Source organism: Passer montanus, unplaced genomic scaffold, assembly GCF_014805655.1.
Source record: "Passer montanus isolate IOZ18808 unplaced genomic scaffold, ASM1480565v1 scaffold21, whole genome shotgun sequence".
Lineage (NCBI taxonomy): Eukaryota > Metazoa > Chordata > Aves > Passeriformes > Passeridae > Passer > Passer montanus.
This window is the reverse complement of record NW_024366703.1, coordinates 9,861,103-9,876,070: the sequence shown is the minus strand read 5'-3', so window position 1 is coordinate 9,876,070 and position 14,968 is coordinate 9,861,103. Positions and strand designations below refer to the sequence as shown.

The following is a 14,968-nucleotide window of genomic DNA, read 5'->3' as shown; positions in this document are numbered from 1 at the left end:
TTTTGTTTGTTTTTTTTCTATTTTTTCTGTCATATCCCAGTGTTTGGCTTGGCATGAACTGGTGTGACAAGAGCACTGACCCCTGGTCCCTGCTTTACCATAAGGTAGTAGCAAAAGCTCACTCAGAGGTTGTCCTACAGGGAAATCAGTGGGTGGGTATGAGCAGGCACAGACTGACCAATGTTCATGGACTCTCTTATTCAAGAAATCAATATAAGCAGTTTTCTGGCCAAGCCTTACAGTATTTCTGGAGCACTGCCATAAAAGAGAAACAACAGTGGCTGGTCCAAAAACCACACTTTTAGGGTCTGCGTTTGGCAGCAGAACTGAACAAGTGCTAACAGCTATACAAGTTCCTATTCTCCTAATATGGAAAATAGTTATGCGCATGGAGAAATCAGAACTGTCGGTTTTTTCCACTTGGCTAGAGACATATTCTGTATTTGTGTAACTGTCAGCCAATAGAAATTTTGTTTAAAATGTTGGCAAAACAGTGACTTTCCCGTTGCTGACTTCGAATGTATTAAATATCTATGATTTTAGATTTAAACTGCTGGATTTTTTTAAGTATCTATGTCATGAGTATTAATTACAGCTTATGCAAAAAACACTCCTGGCTAATAATTTCAGCTGAAATTAATATGTTTACTGCATCTCCCAATACAATTATACAATCCTCACCTCTTGTAATGCCTTTTTGGAGTTTCCAGTTGTAGCAGCCTGCATGCTAAAACTGAAATCCTGATAAAACTGCTGTTGTAACTTGCATAAGGATAAATCAGATGCAGCTCTCTGGTGTAAATGAACTCACACCCAGAATATTCCATTTTTAGGAGCAGATCAAGAAAGGCACAGGCAGAACCTGGAGGAAAAGAAAGGGATCATAAAGTAGGACAGTGATGGAGCTAGGCACACACAGATACTGCGTCCCCAAATAGTTCAGCATCAAACAACAAAAACAGCAATGATTTCATTGCCTTAAGAGCTTATTTAACTGTAGAGTTACACAGTAGCAAGGAAACACAACTAAGAATAAAAGACGTCAATCTGTCTATTAGTCTGACTACGGCCTTTCATTGGTTCATACCTAAATCTGTTATTTTGTGACCTGAAATTTAATCCTTGGAGAATTAATTGACTTAATTTTAATCTTTTGAAAACAAATATATATAATCAACTCTTCATTATCAGGGAAAAGAATCAGTTGGAAAAAAATGAAAGATGGAAAACCTAGATAACGTGAGTACCTCAGGGCCAGGGCTGGCCCAGCCGTGCACGTTGTGCCCCAGTGTAAATGTCCTGCTCACTTAAGCTGCAATGAGCAGCACCAGTTTAGGTACCACTGTGTGTCTAACATGGTTTATTCCCAAAGTGGGTAAGGCTACCCAGACACAATGGAGAATAAACTCTTGTTTTTACTGTTACTACTGTGCACAGGTACTTCAATTCATATTTATAAAGTGTGATCTAGATGGTGTTGTGACGGTTCTGCAGAAGCAATAGTCATTAAAATACAAACATGATTTCATGTAGAATGAGATGTCATCTCTGAAATAGGACTGAAGTAACATAAGTATCCAGTTGCAGGAATAAAAGACTTCATCTAGGAAGAATGGCAACATCGTACTCCTTAACAGACTGTGGAGAGAGGTAGAAAAGCACTCTCTTACTCAACTTCCAAAACTAATGAAGGAAAATTCAGGTTAAAAAAATGAAAAACACTTCAGTCAGTTTATGGTTACCAGTGTATGAGGTTTTCCCAGGTTACCCCAAATCCTCTTTCTGGAGCTTGCTGTACATGTTTTCTTGTTCTCTCCGATCATTGTTTGGATAGAGAAGCTGAAGACCGAAGCAGAAATTTCCAGTGCCTGGGTATGTGAAATTCACCTTCTGGGTAAGTCTCTATTTACTTCTATCAGCTTCTTCTGAAAAATATTTCAGTCAGTACCACTTTTGACTTTTTTCTTTTCAGTGATTTTCTTTTCACTGGAAGTGAATGGCAACAGGTGGCCACAACTGGTAGGTTCTTTTGCTGTTACTCTGGCTTTGCATTTTCCTGCACCTGTGTGGGCTCTGCTGCTCATGACTGCATGTCATTGAAATGGTGGTGTTCAGAAACCAGGATACATTTATAAAGGACCAGGTAAAATTTAGCTCAAGCCTGCAAGTTGCTTTATAAGCAAACAAACAAAATTTTCTTTCAAAATTTTTGAAAGCATAAAGTTTCCCAATAGTTTGAAAGGAAAATACAGGTGAGATCTAGTCCTTTAGAATTAGATGGTTATAGAACAGATGTTTTTGTAGGAAAACAGAATCACCTGAAGAATTTGATTAAACACATTAGGTTAGGAGCAAAATAATCAACCCATGAGTAACCAGAAAATGAATGATTCACGAATGATTCACCAAGAGATACAGCCTGGTTCCAGACTTCTGAAAGGTGAAAAACAAAACTCAGGAGCTGGACTGACTGCTGCAGTGTGCAGATCATGTGCTTTCAAAAGTCAAACAGATCAAAATGCTAAAGGATAACCTTTGGAAATAAGCTATCAGACACTGAGTCATGGATAGCTGAGACATTCAAATATGCTGGGACATCCAGTTAATGAAAGGCAAACACTGCAGAATTTTAAGCCCCATGCAGAACAATGTAGAATAAACTAATTATGTCTTTTTGCAGGTACTGTGATAAGCTGTGTATTCCCTCAGCACCTTAAGACAGTGACAGTATAATCCTCAATCCACATATTATAAATTTAGAAAATATTGGAATGTACAACTGATCATACCCAGGAAGTATACACACTCTTTGATCCCAGAATACAGGCTTATGTCATTAATGGCTTGTATCATGCTCTTTTCTAGCTGCAGAAATGGCAAATGTTTACCATTTTAACTATCTTAGCCAACTGCTTAAAGAACAGCTGAATGTAATTAAAGAAAACATAGTGGCAACAGTAAAAAATGCATGTTAAACTACTCTGAGGAAAAAAAAGGGCTTTTGAAAAAAAATCCTTGATACTACTCTCATCTCTTCAGTTATCTCAGATAACTGAATATAACTGATATTCAGTTATCTCAGATAACTAAAATATGCATGTTAATAACCTGACTTATCTTTCTGTGCCTTCACTATTACATAGTTCCATTCATATCATGGTGTAAGTGGTCTGCTTCCAGTCATCCTCACTTCTGGTTCTCATCCTTCATGGCCCCATAAGCACAAGAGAATTAACAATAATTGCTTATTTATTTGTTTACCCCACTCCTTTCTAATGTGTGCATGAGGAGTTTTTCTTATCACCAAAGTGGTAGGTAATAACTCTGACATTTTCACTATTAATTAAAATACCCATACTATATTTAGGACAGATTTTACTTCACTAATTTTTAATTTTAAAGATACAATATTAGAAGTAATAGCCACACCTTAAAAAGCTTAATTTGTCAAGCCTTTAAATACTAACTCTTTTTTATGTGTATGCAAGTTCTAAGGGTATATGCATAGCTGGAGGTAAAGTCTAAACTTAATGGTTTCTTTACCCATGGTAAAACACTGATTTTTGCATAACTGCTGAGTATCATTTGATAATGATAAATACTACTGACACACAAAGACAAACTAAGTATAAATTAGATTACAAAGCAGGGTCTTTTAACATTTTATGTGAAGACAAGTGATTTCTGGAAGTCTGCTTATGTAGAACAGCACCAAAGACTGCACAATTTACGCCCCTATAAACAATGTTTGGTTATAGTGAGGATATGGTGGTCTGTTCCTGAGACCTCTCGCTCGTGAAAGATGTTCTGCAGGACTGTTTTTGACAGACCGCATGTGCGAGCCCCGCCTGCTGGCATGAGCGGCCGAGGTGCCGTGACTCCGGGAGGCTGCGGGGCCCGCGCAGAGCCAAGGCCAGAGCTGCACTGCCTCCTGACGGAGCGAGGCACGGCTCCTTCCCCCTTGTCCGCTGACAAATTGCACAGCTGTGGTGTTACATGTCAGCACTTGCAGTGCGGATCTCCGGAGACAAACCAGGAATGTTCTGCATGCCAGACAGTGGCGCTGAGCCATTACATTGAGACAACCTTCTTGAGGGAACCGTGGGCCGACTGAACAAGAGTGGGGAATCCACTGACATTCTAACCTGCAGCCATGTAACCATGGGCAGTCTAGTGCAGCGAGGCCAGCTCTACAGCTGAAAGAAAAGAAGTCTTGTCAAAGTGTGCCAAATCCATGTAGCATTTGCTGCGTAGATACTCCAGTGATTTCAAACAACTCTCATGGCATTTAGATAAGGTAGGTGAGACTATGTGTCCCTGAAGTCTGAGATATGCTTTCATCAACATTCATGGTGAGCCTGAAGTTATTTGATGATGTTTATCATCATCTGGAATACTTCCAGTGGAAAACATGATCCTGCTGATCTGGAATCTAACTCAGCTCCTGCAATCTATATATTCAGGGTAACAGTCAACACAGAAATGCACATTGACATTTAATGCAGAGAAGCAAAGGACTCTGAAGTTACCTGAAATGATCTGCTCACCTGTTGAGGTCATCTTCTAAAATTAGCCTTTCAGTTTAGAACCTACAGTTCTTTTTTGTTTCACTGAACTACCACAGCTGCAAACCTTTCATATGCTCCTTCCCCCTAGAAAATCTACAAGGATTTTTAAAGTTATTTCCCTATTAGGAAGCTGAAGAATATGCAATACATAGGAATGTAAAATAAATGTTGTAAATTATTATCACAGGGACTGAAAAATGAAACAGTGGTATTGAAAGAAAATTATGGAGGGAAAAAACCCCAAAATGTTATTGTAACCATGGAGGAAAACACATAACTGTTATTACTGTGATGTCAAATTAATTTACTGAAATGTGCCATCTAGGGTAGGGAAAGACTAAGAATAAAAAACATTTTAACTTGAGCTCTGGAGGGCTTCTCCTTTGTTACTTCCCACTTTAGTAGTGAGTTTTACCTCTTTATCAGCAGCTTGTGAGAAAGGGCATAGAAAACAAACAGCAAAGATAAATACTGGGGTAAAAAGAAACATGAATTAAAGAGCAATAACTCATGCTCACAGATAACACAGCAAAAGCTCCATCATAGAAAATTATCTTAAAAGACAACTAGTAGCATACTGTAGATGAGGCTACAAGAAGATGAATGCATAGCTTCTTGGAAACCTTCATTCACAGCTGGTATGAGTAGTCTGCTGTCAAACTAGAAAGGCGTATAATTTGGAAATCTGGAAGGGTTAATTCCTTTTCCTATATTGTTATTCAGCGGTCTGGCTAACGGAACAGATCACACGTCTGAAATGTGCATGTGGGGTAAAGTGCTATAGGCAAATTGGAGCACAGAAAGAGTCTTCAGAGCAATTTGGAGAGATCAGAGAAACTGTGAAGAACACAGGATTCAGCTGAGGAAGGACAGGTGTTAAGTCCTGTACTTAGGAGAGGAAAATATTTGCTGGGAAAGTACAGGATGAGGAATGACTAGACAGAAAACAGTTGTTCTGAACAAGACTTGGGGGTATTACAGAGGATCACAGCTGAACATGAGTCAACAATATCATGCAAGGAAGGCATCCATCAACCTAAGCTATATAAATAGGAGTTTTGTCTGATGTAATTCCCTTATTTTTCTTGGTGGTGATAAGGCCTCAGTAAGAACACTACATCCACTGTGGCAGTGGTATTTTCACTAGGAAATTGACTGAAAAATTCAGAAGAAAGGACAGGACTAACCAAAAGCCTACAAAAGAAGAATCACAAAAAAAAAAAAGGATGATGGAAAGGGCATTGTTCAGTCAGGAAATGAAAAGACTGAAAGCAGAAAATAACATTTAAAGAGAATGGAATAAATTGGTTTTGATCCCCAGGGTGAAGAAGATAGAGGAAAGTGGACTTGAGTCACAGAAAGAGAGGTTCAGATTAAACCTGCTGATCACAAATGAGAGAATATGTCAAATTTTGAAACACTTGATGTAGCAACTTTAAAAATAGGTTGCACAAACCATCTATCAGGAATGAATTAAACATGATCCAATTTTGGGTCAAGAGGAAGGATTAGGTGCATCTAGGTGTCCTATCATCCATGATTATTGAAGCAAGCAAACTCTGGAATGGCAATGAAAAATCCATTGGAAAGCAAGAAGTGCAAAAGTTAATATAACTTAAGTAATTTGCAGGTCCACCAAGTCCCTACATGTCCATGGTTCAGGTGGCTTGAAGATGGCCAGCAATATATATTAATAAAAGGCACGACCATGCATCTAAAGAGGGTCTTGAAAGTGATACAGTCAAAGTAGGGAAGAAAAAAAGGCTGTTTTCTTAGAGAGAGAGACAGAAGCAGAGATCACACAAATATATTGAATGTTTGTATTTGTTGCTAGTGAAAGGGAAGTCACACAGTGTCTCTAAGGAATGAATGCATCACTCTCCCAGACACAGAAGCTGTTGCAAACACAGGCTCTAAACAGAAAATAAGGTTTCACACGTGAAGTGACCCTTAAATTCAGCCCCATCCAGGAAACCCTGAACCAGAGCCTAAGGAAATCTTAGTTTAACTAAAGCTTGTTTAAATCCAAGTTATTAAATATTTTGGCTGGCTAATAGGCAGTTCAAATAAGAGTCTTGAAGAAGACATGTCTCTACATACAAAACATAAAAAAATATGATCATATCAGGATAGTTTGCACTTAAAGAATCCTGTCTGAAAAGTCAGATGCTTTAATCCACTCATAAACACAGGCTCTTTTCCCTCCACTGTTAAAAAAAGACGTGTGATTAGACTGTGGCTAGCAATCCCAAGGTTAAAGAAGTGGCATAAGCCTCACCCATCAGCCACAGTCCACAAAGTTTTTACTTGGACTGCCCTTGGCTGTGATAGCACATCATTACTAATCTTCCAAACATTGCACAAATACAATCTGGAATGCAAGGACTACCATGCAGTCTGCAAACAGACCAGAGCAAAGCCATTTGATTACTTCATGCTTGGGATACAAGGAAAACAAAAACAGCCTTCAGCCAGGAAAAGATTAAAGCCTAAAGTCTACCTAAAATCACATATGCAATTAATTCTGCTTTCTGGAAATGCTCATTTCTGGAAATCTCACAGTGGTCTCCTTGAACCAAAGAACACATAATCCATCTTAGGCACTGAAAGCTCCCTTGCCTTTCACAGGTCACAGAGAAATCTATTAGGCTGTAGTTACAATATATTGACTATTCAATTTATTTTTTTCCTTTAACAGGACTAAAAGCTCTAAAAAAGAAAAAGAAGCTTTTAAAATAATATCTTTCCTCTTTCTTTATTCCCCTTTCCACTTGTTTTTTCATAGAGAATTTGATCTTTCACACAGTCTTTTCCAGTAAGCTGATCAATTGCCAAAAAATATGTAGCCTCAGGCAAACTTTATCAATAAGCTCATGCTGAACTCAGCCCAGGAGAAAGGTAATACTCCTGAAAGAATGACATAATTTGTCTTGATTTTTCTCACAAGCACAGTTGTGTCCTTACAAGTGAGTCACGTGCTTGAAAGAAGCAAGAAAACTTCTCAAGACACCTGTGATTTAAAAAAAGAAAAGAAAGCCCATTGATAAGGACAGGCAGGAGAAAGGTAAGACAGAATCCAAAGGGAAAAATTAAACATAAGTAGTTCTAGTTCACTAAAATTCTAAGTAACGGAAAATAAATTCTTAATAAAGAGAAATGTCAGGAAAGTTCAAATTCCTCTGCCTTTTCAGAGGTTGAACTGCATGTTCCCATCTCTCCAAAGTTACCTTAATTTCCAGACTTCTGAGTTTCTGGGATTGGTCTCTTCCTTTTGTATGGAAGCTACTTTAGCTAATGTGAATATATAAGAGGCAAACAATAGGAATTCAGTTCAAATGCAAGTTACCTCTCCCTAAGTCTGACTCTGGTGAAGGTTTCACAAGATCAGTGATTATTTTTCTTTCTCTTTTTTTTTTTTTGGAGTAAACATGTAAACATAAACATTCCTTCAATTCTCAAAATATTCACATAAAATTTGGTTTGGGTTAAGCATAAACAAAATGGAATTTGAACAATGATCAGAAGTTATTTGGCTGAAATGTTTGCTTCCAGATGAGCTTTATAATATCTCCAGCTAAACTGTCTGTCCTTTCCTAGGATATGACTAGAGGACAAAGCATTAAAAGTCCAACTCTTAAGTGAATGGCCCATACAGGGATTGCATCCACAATCTTGGTGTTATTAATGCCATGCTCTGACCATGTGAGCTGATCTCATTTCAGATGGCTAAGGATCCATCCCACAGAGTACTCCCCAGCTCCTGTGCTTGCAGAGTTTTCTTGACTGCACCAAAAACACTGCTAAAGCTTGTGAAGGGTTAGAGCAGCCAGAAGGACCCAGCTCATTGGGTCTGAAGGGTGCAGAACTCACCAGGAACTTCCATCACCTCAATGGAATGGCCCCAGTTACACAAGTTACAAACAGCTCTGCCATTCTCCAGGCAGTGAGAACAGATCCCCTTTTGATCCACATAAAAGCTGGATAACAAAATATGTAAGTAGTACAATAAATTGCTTAACAGTAACCAGTTCTTCTTTTGAGGTGTCTGCTTCATTATTCCAGCTGCTTGTGAGTTTATGCTGGGAAACATGAGGATTGGTGGCCTGTGACATTTTATCAAAACTAATCTGACTACAGATGCTGGTTTTTAAATCCTAAATGCTTAATTCTAATAGGTTAAGTGATTTTAAATTGTCTTGACAGCATCCTACAACTGTAAGCATCACAGGTTAAATACAATTTTTTAATTTTTTTTTTTACATTTGCAGCTCATAACACATTTCTGAAAAGAGTCCTAGTGTGAGACTGCACAGAGAATCTTTTATACTCTCTTCACTTGGAGCAACCCCATTACAGTATCTGGCCCTTTTTCTGGATATGGCTCTGAATGACTTGCTTTGAGCCATTCAAAACATTTGTGGTAGACCTAGGTGTTGAAAGTAGCTCTCGCAAGGGCTGATCCAGAGCTTATTTAAGTCAACAGAAGTCTTTCCAATTGATTTCAATTAACTTCTGAGCAGGTTCTGAATCTCAGGGCACTGCCCTTGCTGTGGCAGCATGCTTTTTATACTGCTCATTTTATACACCTATCATATTTCTCCCAACAATTCTTTCCAAATTAAATTGCCTTAGGGTGCAAGGGAACATTTCAGAGAGATGAGGGACTGTAGGCTATCTTATTCTCATTGAAATCAATGTGACTCGGATACCTATCTGCAATATGTGCCATTTAAAATTTTCCACTTAATCAGGCCAGACCTTTCCACAATGCCTTTCCCCATTTTTATTTCTATTTTTTTTCCTGTGAATCACTTTTTCAGTCTTTTCTGATGTATAATGGGAAGAAGACAGGAGATCTTAGCACAGATGGACACTAAACATTGCTGAGATTGATACGTGAGATATCTATCTGGGAAAGTACAGTTACAAAAAAAAAATTAAAAATTAATCAAATTGGTTATTAGTTCAGTCGTGATCCAGTTTTATCGTCTGATTCCAGTAGCACACCAAAAAAAGCTGGCCTGCTGCCATGATAAAATAGGCCTATCATTTTCCAGTGGTTTAAATATGGGTCAAAATATTTAATTAGACAATATTAATTTATTTTAGTATTCCCTGGGGAAACCCAGGGTGACTTTAACAGAGAACTCCTTCTAGCTTTTGAAACAAAGAAGAAATGGAAGGACATCCACTGTGATTTATTTTCTCTGGATGATCAGTGGAGAAATTGGATATGCATGACACATTCATTTAGTCCTCACTTCCCTTTGATGATTAGGGCTGAATTTTCATTCTGGTATATGGGGATTTGTGTGTGTCACTCCAAACAACAAGTGTCATACATCTAAGTCCAAATGTAACTTTCTAAGAGTGAAGTTCAGAGACAAGAATCTCCAGTGTAAGTGGCCAAAATAGAATATTGCAATAGCATGCAAGTAATACTTATGCTCTAACATTGAAGCCTGAGCCCCACAAAGGCTTGACTGAATTTGTGATTAAGATCCTTTCCCTAGCTTTGGTGAAAAAGCACATTGGAAATATGTGCAGGCATCAATGTAATGAAATCTATAAAAATTGATTAGCCATTTCAAAACATCTGTTACTTGGTCCTTTGCACACTATTGCAAATAACCTCAATAATGGGGTGTGACCAATTGCTTTATAGTGGGAGGATTGCAGCCTCAGGCAAGGGAGACTGAAGAGGTCTAGCTGTAGCTCAAACTGATTGCAGTGAAATGCTGGGTCTGTGTAGTTAGGTGCTGGAATTTCATTTGTTTATAACAATCATTTGTTTAATAATATAACCTTTTAACAAAACATCAGAATTAGATAGAAATGTGAGCAACAGTTTTTCCAAAAAAATCCTTTACCATTTGGGATTACTAGGCATTTAGCAAAAGAAAGAAATTCTATGGAACTAAGCTAATGGAATGAAGAAAAGAAAGCTATATAATGGATTATAAATGCTTGTAATTGCTTCTTGCAAATACAGAGGCAATTTGAAAGTTTATTGCTGTGGCATAATATTTTCCAGTTTCCATTCAGTCCTAATGTCAAGTGATACAAGCAATAAAACTCTCCCTTACCTTCCCCTGTAAGACTATTCCATACATCACATTGTGAGCAAGTTTTATTTTTGGACTGTGATGAACACCTCACAAGATCAGGCCAGCAGCAAGGCACCAAGCACGTGGTGGTGATGCATCACATGGATTCAAAACCACTGCCTTCCACCACTGCAGCAGCAGCTGCAGCCATTGAAATGAACACATAATTAAAAACACAGCACAATTGCATTACTGTTTAAAACCTAAAGAAATATAATTCTCACTAAATAATCACACTGCACTCAGATACTAAACATCTGGTGGATCTATTTTAATATTAGACCTGTAGCACCCCTGGACAGGTCTCAGCACTACAGGAATCAGATGCAAGTGCTCACAACCACACATGCCCTGCAAGAATGAGAAAGGCTGACCTTGAATGTGCCGAGCTGTACCCAGCAAAAGAGAGGTGGCAACAGCAAGCAACTCAAACTTTGAGGATGCAGCAGCTGTGCAGCTGCCTCAGCTTCATTTGCAGATAACCGTCCTTGACTCAGCTCAGGACAGGAAGCTGATACACTCTATATCTGAAACATCTCAAATCTTCTGTGTACATGTATTTTATGTGTAAATCTGGAGAAAGGAAAATAAAAGCAGCATTAAAAATATAATTTTTTGGTATCCAAGGCTTGTGTCTTTATGTTTAAAAAACTGAGCAATTTTACTCAGGTAGAAAAATGCCATGGCTTTGTTTCAGCTGGGAAGCTTAAAAGAAAATGCTTGAGGGAAGTGAGAGAAGTACAAAAGTTTTTAATAGTCATTGTCATGCAGAAGGACTGAAACAGAGAAAACATTCTCTTCTATTATTCCTCCTTTTGTAATTCCAGGCATTAGTGCTTGAAAACCTTGGCAGTGGAAGCTCCTGTGCTAGCAGGAAGCCCAGACTGCAATATACTGACAAAACTTAAATCTGATAATACACAAAATTTCCAGTCCTCACAGATAAACATGTGCTGGAAGAGGTGGAAGAATGACATAAAACAAACCCATTCCCACTGAATGGGCTGTTTCACCTCTAATTCTGCATAACAGATTGCATAATACACTCAGGAAAGTTGTTTTTCTCAGCATCTTCACCGAATATAACGGGAAGCTGTAGTCCTAACAACACCCTATGGGCAGACCTACAAACTGATGACAAATGCACTGTGTGGCTGCAAGGCTTTCCCCCAGGCTGCTCTCAATCTGTATTTGTCCTCCACAACCCAGACTATTTTCCTGACAGTCTAAGCAGTGGGTCTTTTCCTCTCACCAGCTCAAGGGCTAGAAGACAGGACTTTTGCTGTTATAAATGGGACTCCTTCAAATGGGCAACAAATAACTAGCCTTAAAACGTTTTTGAATGATCCTGATAAGATTTTTCATAAAGACATAGTTTATGGGGCTGTTATAAAGATGTCAGTTTTGGTGGAAAGAAGGTTAAAACAAACAGAACACCCAAGTCCCAAACCCAGAAAAGCCATCTCAGAAACTACAATTGGGATCCCACCAATGAACCCTGGATACTGTCAGTCTTGTTGCAGGAAGAACTGTTAGCCTCTATTAAGTTTTATTTGGCTTTAAATTGTTTTTTAAGGAATTGGGTTTTTAGGTCAGAGCAGATATGCAAATCTCAAAATAATTTTGCTTTTTCAGCTATTAATATACCCTACATAGTTTTATTTTGGATTTTATTCATTTCCCTGCAAATTCTACAATTAGATCAGTTAAATGGCACATCTTGTCTTAATTATTACACTGATAGGGGTTGAAAGCACTTGGCCCACAGGCTTGTATCTCACTGTATACCCAAGGCCTCTGATAATCCTTCAGATGTACACTGTGCATCAAATGTTGCTTCACTAGAACCATACTTCCTCAACCTGCTTTCCAAAAATCTTTCAAGACAGCCAATAGCTGTGCAGTAAGCCACACTAAGCAGAGGCAGCAAAGGACCAATAAACGACTGAAGTAGACTTCACTGGCAAAGCTCATCCATGTTTGCCTGCAGCTGAGTTTTACTGCAACCCTCTTTGGCTCCTTCCCTAAAGACATATGACCTAGATCAATGTGTAAGAAATTACAGAAGGGTTGAGCTCTCCATAGAGATATTTTCACCATCTTACAAAAACAACCATGAAAAACTAGGTATTTTTCCAACTCCTTTTTAGGGCAGGATTGTTATTTGCGTATTCCACCTAATGGTTTTGAAGTAAAATTATTTGTTTAAATGTAAGAATGAATTTAATTCATTTTAACTCTTTAAAAAACTCCAAAACAAACAAAAGAAAACAAAACACTTAACAGGTGAAGTACAGACAGCAGAATTACCTGACTGTACATCCCATTACGTTTGACTTCTATCTCTATCACCGTTCACAGCTTCATCTTCTATATCCTTATCCAGGCATAGTGCTGCTGTCTTTTGCAGTAAAATGACATGAAAACAGCTGTTAGCATTACAACCACATGTGACAATTTCCAATTAGTTTCAAAATTAAATAAGCTCTTTTCCAGTAATTCTTTGATGTCATCTAATTTTCTGCCAGTTGTTAAAGTCAGAGAGAGAGAAGTCTCAAAGTAATCTGAATTTTATGGTTCTGAATTTCTCTCCCTTACAAGGAGCAAACAATTTTTTGCTTTGGTCTTTGAGGGATTATTAGTACAGAGGAACTATTATAACAACAATGAAGGGAATGTTTTATTTTCATTTCAACTCATAAGTCCATCTCTGTTTTTGAAACTATGATCCCTTATGCTGGGGCATACACTGAGAACTGATCAAAAATTGTCTCTAAGGCTCATTAACACTTCAACACTACAAAAGGCACCAGGAAAACACATTAAAATTTTTATCAGTCACTCCACCACCAAACCCCCATTTCCTCACAGTGAGGTTACATGCAGTGGATTCATTTTCTCTTCCTGTAGTTCACTCCATAATAACTCCCAGTAAAGACACAGAGAGAGCCTTAAGGGGTTTTTTTAAGCTAAATTCCAGCAGGAAGAACCAAGGCTATGTCTGTTACAAGGCTGCCTGTTACAAGAGGGCCAAAGCCCCCTAGAGCTCCTCTGCCATTAGTTGATAGCAGATCTACTAATTCTCCTCAGTGTGGTCCTACAAGTGCCTGTGAATGTACACTCTGGGCCACATGTGAGGGGGTGGCACAGCATCCAGTTCATGTGCCAAGGCAGGCAGTCATGTGGCCTCACGTACCTGTGACTGCTCTAAGACCAACCTTTTAGTGCAGCATAAGCAAGACCTCATCTCAGAGCAGTAATCTCATCTGTTAATAGACAAACACAGCTGAGCCTGGGAAGGCTCTGATTTTTAGAAGAAGCTGGACTCTTCTCCAGGGGTAAGAACAGCTATTTGTATTTGCAATTATCAGCCTTCAGCATCAACCTCTTCAGCTACTTCACATCCAGACAGGACTGCTTGGGCCCACAAGGCAAACCTCTGAACACTGCAGCCAAAACAGATGCAAGAACATGTAGTCAAGCTGAAAGAAAAAAAAAAGAGCTGAAAATTAACAATCCTTTGGAGTTGTTGGGTTAAATTATATCATGCATAGAATTCACATAGCACTACACATAACTTTTCCTTGTCAGAGGTAATCCTGATCTAGAATAACACAAGAGTTATTTATTTTCCAGGCATGCTACATCTGCTCTGTCATCTACTTTCTACATGGAGGAATGGCCTCCTCTTCCTCATTGCTGGTCAACTTCATTAAATCTCATTCCACCAATCCCTCTGCTAGCTTGGTATCACCTCTTCCAGAGGTGGTAATGGAAATCCACAATGCTCTGTACCACCTGTTAGTCATATCACTGCATGGCAATTTCAGGTTCTGATGGGAAAGTTGTTCCTGGCCCTTTTGGATACATATAGCTGCTTTGAAATATGGTTTGCAGGCACCTTTAAAGGCCAAAAAGAAAACATCAAACAAAAAGAAATTACAGCTTCTATTTAAAAACAAAGCCCCATCATTTCCATACACTCTCACTTTTTTTTTTTAATACTTGACTCATCATCTTGTAACAGCACTGGCAATACTACAAAAGTAACTTCCCTAAGGAGCTGCCCATGCACTTGAGGGCTGCCAACAGCAGTAAATAAACTTTCCAGTCTTATGCTCATGCAAAAGATCTAGCTCTTTACAGGAAACCTTCCAAAAGATTCCTCAAGTGCTTGCAGACATTTTACTGTTACATAAAGTCTTTTGCATCTACACACTTAATCTAAAGCACAATTAAACTCCATAGAAAAATTTCCATTAATCTCAGAAATCTTTGGATCAAGTTCTAGAG

At 38.5% G+C, this 14,968-nt stretch overlaps 1 long non-coding RNA gene across 3 annotated transcripts; it reads left to right on the top strand.

Annotated features, from left to right (window-relative positions):
• The first annotated feature begins 1,621 nt into the window (after positions 1-1,621).
• LOC120502016 lies at positions 1,622-11,268 on the top strand. Of its 3 annotated transcripts, none has more exons than XR_005627433.1 (5): positions 1,622-1,872; positions 1,973-2,019; positions 7,521-7,632; positions 8,291-8,561; positions 10,957-11,268. It is a non-coding gene; the product is annotated as an uncharacterized LOC120502016 (long non-coding RNA). The 3 variants fall into 3 exon arrangements; XR_005627432.1 differs by having other exon boundaries at positions 7,516-7,632; XR_005627434.1 differs by lacking the exon at positions 10,957-11,268 and adding an exon at positions 8,837-9,381 and having other exon boundaries at positions 7,516-7,632.
• The last annotated feature ends 3,700 nt before the right edge of the window (positions 11,269-14,968 follow it).